Raw genomic sequence first — 18,429 nt, forward strand, 5'->3', positions numbered from 1 at the left:
ACTTTCCCTATTAAAGAAAAATTATTATGGATAATCATTTGGCTCCAGAGCAAAATCCAAGTTGGCAATGCTCTAAAGATCATATGCTTGGCTCTCCTGGGATGAAGGAACAGGACAGAGAAAAGTAAGGCACACTACTTGTCTTCAGAGAGTTTTAGGTCAAGTAATAGAGATAGTTATGATGTTAGGGGCCAGAAAAAAAAAAAAAACATTATTGCACTTAACCCTTCAAATGAGTCTATTACCTGAGTGATGTATATTTACACTGGAACATTTTTGAATAATCAGAAGTCATTCTGAAGGTTCAAGAAGTGTGGTCATTTGCAATTTTGTTCAGAAGTCTGGAAAATGTGTGCTGTCAGGCTAGTTAGGGAAAAGAATCACACACATGCTCAGCCCACCACCCATAATCTGTCTCTTTACCTTCTTGATGGTTATCAGCTCAGGCATGTGAACGATAACATGCAAGAGTCTCAGATAAGTCACTTAGGCTTTGTTTTCCACTTTCCAGGAAAGAAAACAGACTGTAACACAAGACTGAATGGAACATTTGTTCTTATGAGAATTTTGGTTGAAGACCTAATGGTAAAAACAATAAAACATACTCCAAACTGTTTTGCTCTCTGCATGACTAACTATCCTGACATTGTAAGTGACACAATAACTATGTTCCTACAATAATAAACTAATTGATTTAGGAGAGAAGTGGAAAAGATGCCATCCTACTTCATAAGGCAACATCCTTATCTTATGAATATAGATAAATTCAGCTAACATACACATAATCATAAAAGTTGTTATTGTTTTCAGAATCAAGACTCCTTTGTTGGTGGTTAGACAACAGGCTTTCATGATAGGTATTTTTTAGATTATGTACATAAGGCAAACACAGACCTACCAAGGCATGGCATGTAAGAAAGAAAAAAGAGTCCCATCACACAGCAAAATATAAAAACACATACAAGAGGCCAGCAGGTGGCATGGTGGTTAAGACGCTGGACTCCCACATGGCTGACCACAGTTCAAGTCCCAGACCTGGTGACTTGCTTTCTCACTTTCCCTTTCTCTCTCTTTCTGATCAAATTAATAAATAACAAGAAGAAATAAAATTAAATAGATAATTCTTTAAACACATGCACACACAGAGAGAGAGAGAGACAGAAAGGAGGGGGAAAGAAGGGAGGAAACGGGGGGAGAGAGAGAGAGAGAATGCAATAAAGTTAAGTCCAGGGAACCACAAAGATGAATTTTGTATTACCAAAAAGCTAAAATCCTTGCAGTGGTTTGATCTGTGGTTATTTTACATATTTTTCATCAGATAATTACTATATATAAACATTTTTTTTAATTGCAAGATGAGTCCATGCTACACTAAAAGAAGTCAATCCAGTGACTATAAAGCTCCCAATCACTTTCTACTATTGGTCCATGTAAAATTCAAAATTTAAATGGTTATTGAATAGAGTTGCTAAAAGAATTTTTAAACAAGTGAAGAACTTTTTTCTTTCTCCTCCCACTCCCTTAGGAAGAAAGTTGAAAGGGTGTGCTTCCCCTCTATCATATCAAGGGAGAGAGAACTTACAGATTGGGTGGATACCGGGGAAGAAGTGAGCTTAATGCTGACTTAATGCTCTTTGAGCAGCAAAAATTCATAGACCTACTGAATGCTGCTGTGAGGCCAGAATTAAGGTAGAGAGAAAGATATTGGAAGATTCTGGTATGTGTCTCTGGAGTTTCAGAGCAAGATGAATGTATAGACTAGTTACTGCAGAAGTCTGAAAGTGAGAGGTAGACTGGATCAGTCCTTATCAATATGTAAAAGAGAAAGTAGCTAGGGGACCAGCAGTTAATGTAATGGCTATGTCACTGGACTCCCATGTAGTCAACCACGGTTCAAGTCCCGGACCCATTGGCTTAAACTCACGCTGGGCACAGGTGCATGTGTGCCCAAGATCCTGAGAGGAGAATGGAGGAGAAGAGATTGCAGCGTGGCTGTCCCCCTGGGGGGTGATTTCTCATTTTCTGTCTCTCTGTCTCTCTCTGTCTTTCTGGCAAGTGCACGTGCCCTATAACAAAGGGCCCGGTCCCTATAAAAAAAACCCCTCTTTAAAAAAAAAAAAAAAGAGAAAGTGGCTAGAATTTGGAAAAGCTGTTGTTCCATGTCTTGGCAGAAAGAGATATGAGTGTCATTAAGGGCCAAGTAACCATGCCTGATTTGTCTTGATGGGCTTATACCAAAGAGGATATTCTGCTGGAGTATAATAAACAAAAGGTATAGAGCTATAAAGCATTCTACTCAGGCAGAAGCTGATTGGAGGTGTCAGAAGGTTATCCAAAGAATGCATCCAGGGACCAGCAGATGGCATAATGGTTGCATTGCAGGACTCCCATGTGGTCTACTGTAGTTTGAGTCCCAGACCTACTGGCTTTAAACTCATGTTGGGTTCATGTGTGCCCAAAATCCTGAGAGGAGAATGGAGGAGAAGAGATTGTAGCATGGCCATCCTCCCTGGGGGGCAATTTTTCACATTCTGTCTCTGTCTCTTCGGCGAGCACATGCACCCTATAGCAAAAAAAAAAAAAAAAAAAACACCACCAAAGAATGCATCCATATTGGAGAGCTTTATATGAGACATATCCCAATGGGGCACTTTGTAGAATCCACTGATACATTCCATAAAAGAGCCAATCTTTGATGCCTAGATTAAAATAGATAACTACAAGAGAAATACAAACAACTATAGTAAGAGGCTTTTATTCTACTATCTAGAACCCACTTCTTGTCTCAAACTCAGGAGAGGAAGAAGAAAGATATGTGAATGTTCCAGAGGAATAGTGACAACAGAGTCCATGCCACTTTTCCTTCTGCAGCCCTGCCTCCTTTCAAGAAAAAGTATTGAATATTACGAGATGTGCAGATACAGGGTTCTGAAAATACAGATGATAGATAACAAGTTGTGGTGCTGAAACAGAACTTCGACCCTCTAAAAGGAGTGAACCTTCAGTTTCTTATTATTTTTTAGAAGGAAGTGTAAGTTCCCCAAATGAGAACTGATTAGAACTAAAAGCCAGATTGACTGACAAGAGAGGTCCATTTAAATGTAGATGTCACATTCAAGTCTCTTGACCCTGACTACATCCACTCCCTCCCTGAGATAATTATTTGAATGTATACCTTAGCTTGCAGTAAACCACACCTTCCTGTAGTAATAGATGACATTTATCTAAAAACTATCTGTCACTTTAATGTACTAAAAAGAAGCTTGTAACTTTCCTCTTTGTCAAAGAAATCAGTTTCTTAACTGTAGGAATTAAGATGTAGAAGTTTTGTATAACACATATCTTAAGATGTTTTGTAGGACAATGATCACTGACCACATCACTTCCAGGCTGAAATGTACCAAAGACCTAATGATCACCCCCCTCCCAGAACAGAACATTGATCATCTAAGGCCTCACTGCTCAAGAACGTGAAAGAGATGATCACGCCCTCTTAAACAAATCACTGAACTAATCACGTACTTGGAACTTCTACCCCTAATATTGCCCTTAAAGACACTTGTGGGGAACATCTTGGGGAGACCAGGTCTTTTCAGCATGAGCTACCCACTCTTCTTGCCTTGTGCTTTGCAATAAAGCTATACTTTCCTTCATCACACCATGTGCCTATGGCTTGGTTTTATAGCGCTTGGGCGAGTGAACCTGATTTGAGTTCGGTAACATTGTCTTTTACTGGAATTCTGTTCTCTTCTGTGATTTTTTAATAGAAATGTTGAGGAACAAGTGAAGGAATATGACACTGTTCAACATCCCATCGCATTGTAGCAAGCGAAATCTAATTGGAAAAGCAGGTGTCACACACACTGCAGCAGGAAGTTTAAGTCACTTTACACAGATTCTTACAACTCTGGATGCTGATTTTAGATTCCCAAAATCATTGGTAAATAGCAACACACATCTAGCTGGGTTGTGTCTCCAAAGGGGTCTAGAAAATGGAAAGCCAGTAACAGCCTTTATACAAAATTTTTAAGGGGCCAACTGCACTGTCATTAACCACCTTGACAGCATCTACAGATTCATCCACACAAGATGGCTTGTTTTCCTACAGATTGTTGATAGTCATCAGGCTAAGTAAGAAGTCTTCTAGTCTACTTTTTGTAGAATTTGTACACTTAACTGTGGAGGATCTATTTGTAATTTTCAGTGAATAGTGATTATGATTAGATCCAACGTCCAAGCATATTTTCACTTTTCTCCTTTGATGTATACCATCCCTATGCATCCATTCACCAAGCATTTGTTAAGAACTTAATTGCTCAACAATCCTACAAACTATCAGGGATTCTGTGAAGGATATGCTCCCTGTATGATTTTGAAGAACTCCATCCTAATTGAATAGTCAAACAAGTAAACCGTAAGTACGATACAGGGTATTAAGTGGTTACATAAAATATATCAGCAATATCCAGCATTTATTAATCACTTCTCATATGTCTGTGTGTCATTGGTATCAAATTGTCCACAAAAGATTCATGCTCTCCATCTGTAAGAAAGTTTTTTGCTGGAAAGCAGCTTTGCATAAAGGTACTGCATTTCTCAACCACACTCACATAATAAGTAGGACCATGTGATAGAATATGGGGAGAAATAATGTAAACCACTGTCAGGCATGAGCCATAAAAATCTGAAGTTAAGTTTTTCCATCTGCATTTTGGTAGATGATATAGCCATCTGATAATGGAGCCAGATCAGTCTGAAATACTGAGAGAAGAACATACTTATTATTTATCACAGACAGGAAAGAAGAGTGATGGGAGAAAGAATGAAGATTAGTATCCCTAACAAAAGAAACTGAGACCCTTGTAAAACACACACACACGAGTGTATCTGTATAGATTTACATAGAAATCTACCAACAGATATCTATACAGATTTTCATAGATAAATATCAGGTACCTATTGGTATCTATACAGATTTACACAGATATTTCTCTCAATAGCTATATGAATCTATGTAGACTGATTGATGTATATAGATAAAAAAATATCATCATTATCTTCTATTCCCTTTTATATACAAAGAATGACCTACTGAAGCATCAGAGTATATATTTGCAGTGTCTGTTAAGAGAATTTCCTATACTACTCCATTTCTTTCCTTGCAATTTATAGCAAGAGAAGGAATATAATGATCAATCCAAGTGCTATAGATTAAGCCGCTGTATGGCCTATCTTCATTTGTACACATAGTTGAGTAGTACGAGAAAGAATGGAATGAAGTCCTCTATCCACAGGAAACACTATAATAGAAACTCCAAATGAAAGCTGTTTAACTCAGGCAAGCAGGTGTTAGAGAATATGGAGATAGATATAATTAGAAGCATATTTAATGATTCACTTTAAAATAGGGCTCCCCAAGCCCATTGCCCCAGACTTACTTTTACAGAGGTTTATACCTTTAGAGCAAGAATGCTAACGAGGTCTTCAGAAAGTGACAAGATAATGGTTTTACAGTAATGTAAGTAGTCCTAATTCTTAAGGGGAGATAGAGTTCTGATGCATCATGGAACTGAAATATGTTGTTCAAACCCATGGGACACCATGTAAAACCGTAAGCAAGAGCAATGATTAATTGAGGACTACCTAGGGCTCCTATCTCTCAGGAAAGAAGGTCAAGATTACCCAGTAGAGAAGGAACTCCACTTATTAGAAGATGGCTAAAAGCATCAATAAATCAATGAACAAGAAGATAAGCCATGTGTACCAGCTGTTTGTTCATTCATTTGAGCAGCACATTGAGTGTCTGCTCTGTGCCAGGAGCTATAATGCTATTTTGAATTGTCTTTACAGAAATGAGGGCTATGTTTTACTTTTTTTTTTTTTTGCACACTATTATACTAACTAAAATTGAAGTATACTCTTTTATTACTTTATATTTATATATATTCAGATTTATGCATAGGACACATGCACTCGCCAGAGAAGAGAGAGAAAGTGAGATATCTCCCTCCAGGAGAAATGACCATGGGACAATCCCTTCTCTGCCATTTCCCTCTCAGGATTGTTGGCATGCATGCACATGCACATGGTATGAGTCTCAAGCCACTGGGTTCAGGACTCAAACCATAATTGGCCATGTGGGAGCCTGGCATGTAATCCACCATGCCACCCACTAACCCTCACTATTTATATCTGAAATTAAAATGATCTCTATTTTATCTTAAATTAAAATAATTTATATTTTAACTTAAAATAATTTCTATTTTAATTTAAATAGTTGGACATCTTTGTGGGATAAAGGGTGGGTTTTCAACATGTGTTCAATGCACAGTGATTAAATCAAGGAAATAATATCTACCATCTCCAACATTTATCATGTATTTGTATTATATGCATTTGAAATCAGCTCTTCTGGTTATTTTGAAATACATAGTGCATAGTCACCAACACTCTTGATTCTTTCTATGAAGGAACTGTAATTCTAATTGTTTTGTTTAGCTTAATATTTAATTTTGTCCCACTGACAGTTTGCTATCTTATCTTGGAAAGAGCAATATTAAGATGGAATTATGATAGAACCAAGACACACTGTGAACTTTAAGACTGGGACCAGCAGTTAGCATAATGGCTATGTCACTGAACTCCCATGTATTCAACCGAGTTGGAGTCCCAGACCTGGTGGCTTAAACTCACACCGGGCCCATGTGGTGCCTGCCCAAGATCCCAAGAGGAGAATGGAGGAGAAGGGATTTTGGCATGGCCATCCCCCCTGGGGGGGGTGTGATTTCTCGCTTTCTGTCTCTGTCTCTCTCTGTCTTTCGGGCAAGCACACACGCCCTATAGAGAAACCCTCTACAAGAAAAACAAAAAAAGATTGAAAAACAGCTTTTTGGGGGGTGGGTTTGGAAGAGGTTGTTACTGTTATTGTTGTTTTTATTTTAAAAGAGGACCAGTGCATTGGGACCTCTGGATACAATAACAGACATAACTTCAAGTTCCCATCTCTTTAAGGAAGGAATGATAATGTTATCTTTACATGCAAGAAAGTTGTACAGTGTTTGGAAAGAACATCTTTGGACCTATATAATTACAAAGAAAGGAAATGTATGACCTGGAAGTAAGAGTCAGAATATAGTAAAAAAGAATCCTCAAAAAAAAAAAAAAATGATGTTGGGACCAGCAGTTAGCGTAATGGCTATGTCGCTGGACTCCCACGTAGTCGACCACGGTTCGAGTCCCAGACCCAGTGGCTTAAACTCACGCCGGGAGCGTGTGTGTGCATACCCAAGATCCCGAGAGGAGAATGGAGGAGAAGGGATTGCAGCGTGGCCACCCCCCCTGGGGGGTGATTTCCTACTTTCTGTCTCTCAGTCTCTCTCTGTCTGTCTGGCGAGTGCACGTGCCCTATAGCAAAAACTTTTTTAAAAAAATGATGTTGAGAAATTAATACATAAAGGAATTCTGTGGCAGATCAAATCATGTGCTTCAAGTTAAATTAGTATTGATATCTTTGTCAAAATTAATTGGATTATAGAGAATGGCCCAACCTAAGGACCATCCAAGAAAAATGATCTGTATTGGATGATTATGGTCTGTTAAGCAACATTGCAACTAAAGGTAGGAGGCAGAAAGCAAAGCAGACACAGTTGAGGAAACACCATGAACAGAACGTATTCTATTACCGGAATGACTGGACACCAGAGCGGGATGTTTCTACGTTCTCACATTGGGCCACGTGAAGTTGCACAACCCTCAACATACAAACTAAAAAGGCCAAACCAGCACTATGGTGTTTAGAAAGCAGTTATCTGGAAGTCTCTTTTTCAGAGAAAATACTATGTGTTACGATAAAACAAGCTCTGGATTTGGTATTGGAGAACACGGGTCAGAGAACTTGTCAAGTCATATACTAGGTTTGTGATATTTTCTAAAACATATTCTGAACATTTTATATATGAGAAAAATATCATATCCGTTTTCTAAAAGGCTGAAGATCGTGTTTAAGTTCATGTAATTCTACATATTCTTAAAGATTTTTAAAAAACAATAAATACTTTCTACAAGCAAGAATAAATGTTGCAATGTTAGGCTAAGTAGAAGAATAAATAAAGGAAAATAGGTGGGATGATTACCACTGGAGGAAAGAGAGACAAATGCAGAAACTGAAAAAGCATACTCCACAGTGAAAATTATGAGTCGTGTGATTTTTTTATATAATGCTTCCCATTTTAAAATACTCTTATTATTGTTTTATATTACTTTACCAAAAATTAGATTAAACTAATATGTGTGGAAGAATTGTTCTGTTTTCACACAGAATGATTGAATTGTTAAATAGAGAAACCTTGTAAAGCGGTAGGCATGTGAGACTTAAATAGCATAAAAAAGGAAAATAGAAGAAAATGAATGATTTTTAGGAAGAGGCTTTGTAGGGTCTTCCAAAAGTTCATGGGAAATACATTAGTATATAAAAAAAAAAACAGTATATCATGGATTGCAAACATTTTTTGCAGCGAAATTAATTTACACTGTGTTATTCCACTTTCCATTAACTTTTTTTTGGGAGAGGTTTTCACTATAGGGCACATGCGCTCGCCAGACAGAGAGAGACAGAGAGACAGAAAGCGAGAAATCACCCCCCAGGGGGGATGACCACGCCGCAATCCCTTCTCCTCCATTCTCCTCTCGGATCTTGGGCACGCACGCACATGCGCCCGGAGTGAGTTTTAAGCTACCAGGTCCGGGACGCAAACCGCGGTCAACTACGTGGGAGTCCAGCGACATAGCCATTACACTAACTGCTGGTTCCCACTTTCCATTAACTTTTGAAGACTCCTTTTATTTTCAAAATGCACTTACTCTGAAAACTATTTCCATCCCCATCCACTTCCTCAGCTCAGGTCAGAGAGCACAGAACAGAAAATTTAGACAAATATTGTTGAGCACTGACACTACGGCAGACACTGTCCATAGACCTATATAAAGCCACACACAGTGGTGGGTAAGTAGACTTGTTGCTTGCCTAAATGAAGCTTCTAGAAATTTTTTTATTTTTTGAGAAGTTTTTGCTATACGGAGTGTGTGCTCGTCAGAAAGACAGAGAAGGACAGAGAGATCGAAAAGGAGAAATCATCCCCAGGGGGAATGGCCACACCGCAATCCCTTCTCCTCCATTCTCCTCTCAGGATCTTGGGCACACACGCACACGCGCCCAGCATGAGTTTACACCACCAGGTCCGGGACTCAAACCCCAGTCGACTACATGGGAGTCCAGCAACATAGCCATTAGGCTAACTGCTGGTCCCAAGTGTCTAGAAATTTTTGTACCACGTGTACAATAAAGCTTGAATGTCCCCCATCCAAATTTCAGATGTTTCCAATTTGATTACGATAAGAGGTGGAGCTTTTAAGATATGATTAGACTATATGGGTTCTCTTTCATGAATGAGAATAAAGCCCTCATGAAAAGGCATCATGCAATATTAGTTTGTTCACTGCCTTCTGCTTTATAAGGAACTCTCACTAGAGAACCGAACCTACTGGCACCCTAATCTTGGACTTCCCATTGTCATCTATAAGAAATGTCTGAAATTCTGTTCTTTAGGAATTACTCAGTTTAATTTTTTTTTTTTTTTTTTTTTTTTTTTTTGCAAAAAAAAAAAACAAAACAGACTTAAATAGTGAATGAGAAGAGGAAGCCTCCTCAACTTCCTATCAGTAGAAACATGGATGGCGACACTCAGGCCCATCCTGAGATGGCTACTGACCTTGAGCTGTGAAATATTACTTTCATTGATTAAAAATGAAGATTTTCTGCTGAGATTTCTCCCTCCAGATTCATTTCTAGTGGGTAGAACTATCTCTATTGTTTTCATTTTTTGCTTTTTAAAATTAAAATATAAAGTTTTTTATTATCTTTTTTTCTTTCTTCTTTTTCACTTTCTTTTTTCTTCTTCTTTTCTCTTCTCTAATTCTTTTCCTTTTTTCTTTATCTTTATTTCTTGGCTGTTTAGTTTCCATGCACTGAGTGTCTAGGCAGTTACAAGTGAACCGTATCCAAACATCTGAATACTATTAGGGTCAGAATATTCCTGAATTCTCACTGAATCCGAAGCACAAAGAGTGAAATACAGAACAGCTGATTTTTGATTTCTTAAAACTAAGACTGCTTTTCTTGAAATTAAAAAATATATTAAAAATACCTACTTAATGAGTATAGTAAGCTATATAGCATCAGCTAGGTGTTGCTTTATAGTATATTCATTCTTCTCAGTTTTACACTTAAAGCCAGACATGTATTCACAGATATGCATATATCAGCTGAACTTGCTATTGAAAGTAGTTAGATTATTTAAGAAATTTTTGAATCAATAAAATATAGGGGGGAAAAAGGAATGGAAAACAACTATAGACATCACAGATAGTGTAGGAGGAGTGTGGGAAATGGCCGAGGGTGAGAAATAAGGGGGGAAAAATATATATGTACACACACATATATGAAACTACAAATGAAAAATTATTGATGATAATATGTATGATTAAGCCACTATGGAGTATGTTCTGGATGAGAAATCACATTTTATATGCTGTGACGATGCTCAGTGAATGAATGTAAATTAATTAAAAATTTAAAAAGAAGAAAAAAGAAATACGGACAGCGAGACCCAAGAATATAATGAATGATGACTGTCTAAATTAAAATTTGAACTTTCAGCAATAGAACATTAGAATAAACATTGAAAATCCTCTAGCTTTAATGCTAAGAATCCTGAAAAAGAAGTTTAAAAGAAAAAAGCTTGGTATGAGACACAAATAGCACAGAATCCAGAAAAGGATCAATGGAAAATGTAGAGTAAAAGTAGTAATTTAAAAGTGATATCTGAGTAGGACTGAGAAAGAGATGTCACCCATTACTGTGTCCTACTTTTAGTTTAACCATGTCTCTAAAAAAATGAAATAAAAGTTTATCCATGAACTAAACTTTAAATTTAGGTTGTTTCTTAGCTTATCCTATGAGATTCTCTAATAGACTGTGTGTATTTCTCAATTTTTCATTTGACTTAGTAATTCTTAGGCCTTTGTTTTATTTTTATTTTATGAGTTATTTTTTTAGAGTGTGTGTATGAGTATATATATGTATATATGTGTGTATATATATATATAGTGTGTGTGTATATATATACAGTGTGTGTGTGTATATATTTTTTTACCAAACATTAAACTAAAAAAAGAACGAAGTCAGGTAGATCCTAAATAACAAGATTCTTCTGACAAAAGCTGGGCAAATCACAAAAATAGAAGAATTTTACTTGGTAAGGCTTATTCTTATCTGAGCTATTTCTTCTGACAAAAACTGGGCAAATCACAAAAATAGCAGCATTCTACTTGGTAAGGCTTATTCTTATCTGACCTATAGAAGAAATTTACAAACTTTAAAGGAGCAATTCATCCTGAAAATCTGGCCTTGAGTCAGAAGATCTAAGATCAAACCAATTCGTCATTTATGAGCCTGACAATGTAGAACCAGCCGCATGAACTTCAAATTTTAATTTTCTTTATGAAAAATAAGAACAAAAAAAAAAATAAAAGTACTCATTTATTCAAAAGATATTTCTTGATGGTTAATTGCATATCAACCTCCTAACTCTCAAGTTTTTCATCCCCAGGAACTCAACCTCTCTCTCACGGAACCCTGATCTCCTCAGTCAGTCAGAACTAAGAACGGCCTCATTTAGAGAGACAAGCACTGAGTTTGTCATCGCCAAGGTTCTCCCCAGCCCCACATGTGCATCCGTAGACATGATGAAGCTAGCGGATATCAGAAAAGTGGCTTTATGTTTTCAACTATTTAACTAGAGCCCAGTGTGTTTAATATGCAGAATAGTTTAAGATCAAGAGAATTCAGAATATCCTGAAAGATGTAGGACAAGAAGGCATATACAAAGAAACAAAAAGGGACAGATCAAGACAACTCTGGTGTCAGTGACCTGAAGATACCTGATCCTTAACCCTGTGCCTGCTGTAGGCTAACCCTGTTCTTTCTGTGAGCCTTCTTTCTTAACCCTCCCTCACAGCAGTATGGAGCATAGAACGCATAGAAGCAACTGACTCGAATGTTTCAGGGAGTGCTAGAAGTCACAGGTAATGATGGCTTGTACCCAAACTGTGTCCATGAGAACAGAGGTGACTCCAACAAAAAGGACTTTAAAACCAGAAATGGAGGATGAATGAGAAGAAGCTCACTGGTAGGCAGATTAGTTCAACACAACAGAACAAAAGAGGACCAGAAATATTAACATTATAAACTTCAGACACATTTTATAGCCACAGACGGCTGTTGAATGAACAAATCTGGACTCTGCAGAGGTTTTACATTTATAAAAAATATATACAAAATGTCCAACACGGTATCTAGGCCATTATATAATCTCAAGACTATACATTGCATCCGAGTGTACCATAGAAACATAAATTGCTATTGTTGTTCTTTAAGAAAAGATTATCACTAGACCAGCATGTGGTGTGGTGGTTAAGGTGCTGGACTCTCACATGGCCATCCATGGTTCAAGTCCTGGATCCCATGGCTTGCTTTTTCACTTTGTGTGTGTCTCTCTCGCAGGTGAGTGCACGTGCCCTATAGCAAACTGAAAAAGCTAACAATAAATAAAATTAAACAATTCTTTGAAATAAAAAGATCATCATATATTCTCAAACTTGAAGGGTATCTGAGCACAGTTTTCTCTTTCTGTTTTCACCCTTTCTCAACTCTGCTTTGTGTACTTTTTAAAATAATTTTTCTAGGATACTCTTTTCCATCGAACATAGGCATGTTTTCTACAAATTTTTCATCTGCATTCTTCTTGTGCTTGTCCCCTCATCTGCAGTTCTATGAAGATTTTTGGGACTGTCACCCCAAAGAGCAATTTAGAGGAAAGATGTCTCACAAGCATTCATTATTCCTTTATTTCAAACAAATGAAGCTGACACGGCAGAATGATGGCTTTCTCATTAAAGCTCTAGGAAAAAGAGTCAGTTCTTTTCTAAGCCTTTACTATCAAATGAGACTCTTTGAAAAAATTGCTAAGTTACTGAAACAGTTGAATGGACAATGGCAGAACTCTCTAGTCCTCCAATAATAGGATGGGTCATTATAAAACATTAATAATGTTTTTATTCACCACCTCATTGTAAGAAACAGACCACCTCATTGTAAGAAACAGACCACCTCCTTGATCTAGTCCTTCGATGTTCCCAAGGACCCACATCCCCACCCATGTCCAAGTATGACTGTCCCTCTTAAAATACCCTACCTGAACAACTAAAATTATTTTGCTTAGCTTTCTTAAAGTTTTCTATAATTCTTTCATTCTATTTTGTACACTTGTGCCCTTGTCTAAAACTAAAATGTTTTTGGGTCTGTGAACCCAAAGAATAAACTCAGTAATGGTGAGGATATAATAAATATGAACAGCAAGCACTTTCACCATTAAAATACAGAGTTGTATCTAAATATCTAAGTAAGTATCATTTTTAAAAAAATATTGTTAAAGGAATTGAAAAAGTAAAATTGCCAAAATACACCTCAAAGAAAGGTGGCATAATTAAAAATAATAAGTTAACAATAATCTATTAGGTCATCAGAAAAGTCATGATGTAGTTTTCTATGCAAAAATGCATCATGGGGGGACCAGCAGGTAGCATGGTAGTTAAGGCGCTGGACACTCCCACATGGCTGACCACAATTCAAGTCCTGGATCTGACAGCTTGCCTTCTCACTTTCTCTCTCTTTCTCTCTCTCTATGTCTCTCTCTCTCTGGTCAAATTAAAATAAAATAAATGAATAAATAAAAATTTTTTAAAAATGCATCATGACTTTTCTGAAGACCCAATAGATGTAAATTTCCAGATTAAATCATTGAAAACCTGGAAATTTGGAGGACAAAAAGTAGAAAGCACAAATGTAAGATGTTTTTCATCTTATACACATAAAGTAAATCATTCAAATTTTATTTTGATAAATAAAAAATGCTAGTTTTTTAAAGGTAGCCAGTAGTAAAGGGGAAAGAAAAGAAACAAGGTATATATTACTAGAGAAAATAAATGAAAAATAAAAATCTGTAAATAAAGTTCAAAAGAAAAACTGAAGTGCAAGAAACCAAAAAACAAGATTGTAAAAGAAAAAATATTACCTATGATTGGAAATAAACATGATAAACTCATTTATTCAAAGGTCAAGACTTTCATGGTCACAAAATCCAACCTTTTCTACAGTTAGTGTTCAATAAACTTTTATTGAACATATGAATAAACACAAAGGTGAATGTTTATCACATGTGTTTAAAATTAAATGACATTATTAAATCTAAAGGGCCCTTTTAAAGTATAATAGACAAATAAAAAATACCAGTGTGGAAATTTAATATCAGACAGGGTAGAATTATAGGCTGACAAACAATAGTCAAAATAGATCAAAATAACAGTGCCTGTTTGCACAATGAATAGCAAACACTGAAATAAATGAATGAAAAGTTTTCCAAATACAAAGAAAAAAAATTAAGGGACAACAAAACTTGCAGGATTTAGCTAGCACAGCACTTAGAATTTTATAACTGTCGATGGAACCATTAATTGGTTCTTTGGGTAGACCATGCAAATAGGAAAAACCTTTAGTTTGACTGACAGAGAGAAAGAACTAGAGACTACGATAACTCAAATTAGCAATTACAAATGAAAAAGTGTGCATCACACTTTTAAAGAAACAAGACGCATTACAACAGAATATTACAATATTAATAATTGCATGCCAACAAATTAGATCATTGAGATGAACTAAGACAATTCCTAGAAGACACAGACTACCAAAACTGACCTAAGAAGGAGAAAAAATCTGATTAAGACTGATTACAAGAAATTGAGTTAGTCATTTAGACTTCACAAGAAACTAGTTGCAAAATATGTATCTGATAAAGGACTATTATCCAAAATATGCAAAGAGCTCTTGAAATTCAAAAATATACATATGCACATACACACACGCACACACATCGGAGTTCACAACAGCACTATTTTAATAGTTTAAAAGTCAGGGTGGCAGGTTGCACGGTGGTTAAGGGTGTGGACTTTCTTTTGCTTTGCCCCTTTTCCCCATGGTTCAAGTCTGGAACATAACAGCTTGCTTTCTCACTTTCTCTTACTCTTCCTCTCACTCTGTCCCTCTTTGGTCAAGTTAAGGTAAATGAATAAAGTTAAATAAAATAATTATTACAAAATTTTTTTTTAAGTGGAGGTACTCAAAAGTTCATCAACTGGTAAATGAATAACTAAAACTTGGTATACCCAGGCCTTCTGATCGGCCTCTGGAGGCTGGAAGTGATAAGGTGCACATACTGCTGATACTCAGCCACTGCTCCTCAGAAGGTTAGTCATCTCATAGAGCAGTCCTGGTTCTATGTCTGTAAGTGGAATTAGACAGCCATCCCACCAAACAAAAGGACAAAGACCAAGGACTACAAGCAGCATCCTCAGAGTATAATGGCTAATGCATTTGCCATGCTTGATCTACCATGATTCAGGAGTTCAAAGAGGCCTTTGACTGATTGATAAGAACAGAGATGCTTTCATGGATGGACAAGATATACATAATATGCATGACTGTGGTCCTTGGATATGTGTGACTGGGTAGGGAAGAGTTCAATTGATGCATGCTTTGATGCTATGATGAATGAGGCTATGGGCTTATAAATTTCACACATGTTCCTTACTATGTCTGGTGAGAAATTAAAGGGCAGAACCAGAAGTTGTGATCAGAAGTGCTTTTGCCTGCTTTGATGAAGAAGCAATAGGAATCATTTAAACAGATTACCTGAGCAAGTTGTTCACACCAATGGAAGATGGATTTACAGATGAGGAAGTCAATAAACTATACAGAGAAGCAACTATCAACACAAAGGGAATTCCAGTTACACTGAGTTCATGCATAGCCTTTAACATGGAGCCCAAAACAAAGATGATTGAAATAACTTTTGCTAAAATGTTCCAATTACCATGTCTTACTCTATTTCCCAGGTACTTCCCCCTACCATTTTACACTATAACTCATGTTATCATTAAACAAGAAATAAAAATTAAACATTCAACTTAGTCATTTATAAACACTAACACCGAGTTAGACTAAGATGCACAAGAAAAACTAATAAAAATATAGAGTATAGAAACACCCAAAAGTAGGAGCACAGAGAGAAGCATAACCATCCTGCAGATGTATATTTTAACTGATTGAATAAAGTCTATAATTCTGTGCTTACATCCTTAAAAACTGCCATAAAGTGGAAAAAGAAACAGAGACTACCAAAAATTGTCCCAAGATGGATGAGAATAGTTAATAAAATAATGGATGTAGAAGGAATCAAGAAAAATATTCAAAACTTAATGCTACGGGCCAACATAGTGGTTATAGCACTGGACTCCCACATGGCTGACTGCAGTTCGAGTCCCAGACCCAGAGACTTGAACCTTATCCCAGAAGCATGTGCATGCTCGCCCAAAATCCTGACAGGAGAAAAAAGAAGAGACTGCAGCACAGCCATTCCCATGAGGAATGATTTATTTCTTTTTCTCTGTCTCTCTGTCAAGTACACGTGCCCTATAGCAAAAGTCTCTCTTAAAAATATTCTAGTGCCAAATATTTTATAAGTGAATTCTTGCAAGCTTTAATAAGCAACAAATCCAAATGCTACTTAAACTATTAGGTTGTAATATAAAAAAGATATAACTAATTTTTTGCATTCATTATACAAAGAAAGCACAATCTTGGTAGAAAAATGTAAGCTAGCCAAAGAGAACTAAAATTTAGGCAATTATAATCTAAAAACATGAGCAAGAAAAACATGAACAACAATAAATTAACTTCTGAAGCATAATTAAAAGTATAAGACAATATGACAAAGTTGACATTACATAATCCAAAAATGGTTTTATAGGACTGTTAATATAATTCATCACATCAATAGGTCAAAATAGAAAATGTGTGTAATGCATGATACTGAAAAGATATATGATGAAACTGAACGTTCATTCCTGATTATCTCAGTACCTTAGTCATGTAAAGAATGAGACCTCTTCAAAGTGATAATTGACAATCTTCTTTCTTTTTTGCTAGAAGTGCCTGCACTCCCCAGAGACAGAGAGGAGAAAAGCACCCCCTAATGTGATGTGATAATGCTGCAATCCTGTCTCCTTCATTCCTCTATCCTGCTGGGATCTGGGATATGCAAACACACACACTCAGCATGTTATCAAGATGCCAGAGCCGGGATTTGAACCATGGTCACCAATGAAGGATCCAACTCCCTTTACCACTAGGCTATAGGATGGCCCTCTTGCTTTTGATATTATCTTCTTCCTGGAAATTCTAAAAGAATCCATTCAATCCTATTAAAATTAAAAGGAGTGTTCCTTAGGTTGCAGGATATAAAATAAAAACATCCAAACTAATAGTGTTACTATAAATGAGAAATAACTAATTAGAAATAATAATCCTATTTACAATACCAACAAAAACTATGCCATGAATGGTGGTCAAAGGTGTTGGACTTCCACATGGTTGACCACGGTTTAAATCTTGGACTTGATGGCTTGCTTTCTCACTTTCCACCTCTCTCTCTCTCTCTCTCTCTCTCGCTCATCCTGGTCCCTCACTGGTCAAATTAAAACTAACAAATAAATAAAAGTTAAAAAAAAAAACCTATACCATGCCTAGGAATTTATTTAACTAAAGGCTAGAGAGATGTAGATTAAATATAGCTAACGCTGTTGCTAGAAGTTCCTGCACACAGGGAAGCCTGGAAGATATACATGAAGTTTTAAATATTTGGAGACACAAATGATGCTTGTGAATGGGAGGGCTTAAACTATTGGAAGAGGTCAGTTCCTCCTCTCCATCACCAGTTACTCTGAGAGTGCATGACAGTGTTAATCAAAAACCCAATAATATTTCAGAAGAGAATTTCAGACAGTTCTAAGCTTATCAGTCTAAACATATACGTTAATATTTAAATGTTTTCATGATAAGAATGTCTGATGTACAACTCTACGTGAATATTAGCTCTTCTTTGGCATGTAAGATTATACGTGCAATTAATCTGAAGTCGTGTGGCTAGTTCTGGCCAACAAGCAGTGAGTGTTGGTAACTGTGTCACTTCTGAACATTAAGGACTTAACTGGCAGTAGCAGATCTCCCTGCTTTCTTTCTTTGACACAGGAATTCTGAAGGGGGATTTGTGTGACGTGGTAAAAGAACAAATTCAAAGCACCCACGATTGCTGAGTGATAGCGTGGAGGACATTTCTCCAGAAGAGCCATCTGAACTCACAGCAGACCATAGGTGGGGAAAAAAAAAAAAAAAAAAAAAAACTTCCATTCTTAGTTTGA

General features: G+C 36.6%; 1 pseudogene; it reads left to right on the forward strand.

The window, feature by feature from the left end:
- The first annotated feature begins 462 nt into the window (after positions 1-462).
- On the forward strand, positions 463-16,014 carry LOC106735258 (myosin regulatory light chain RLC-A pseudogene; annotated as a pseudogene).
- The last annotated feature ends 2,415 nt before the right edge of the window (positions 16,015-18,429 follow it).

This window comes from Tupaia chinensis, unplaced genomic scaffold, assembly GCF_000334495.1.
Source record: "Tupaia chinensis unplaced genomic scaffold, TupChi_1.0 Scaffold000043_1, whole genome shotgun sequence".
Taxonomy (NCBI): Eukaryota; Metazoa; Chordata; class Mammalia; order Scandentia; family Tupaiidae; genus Tupaia; species Tupaia belangeri.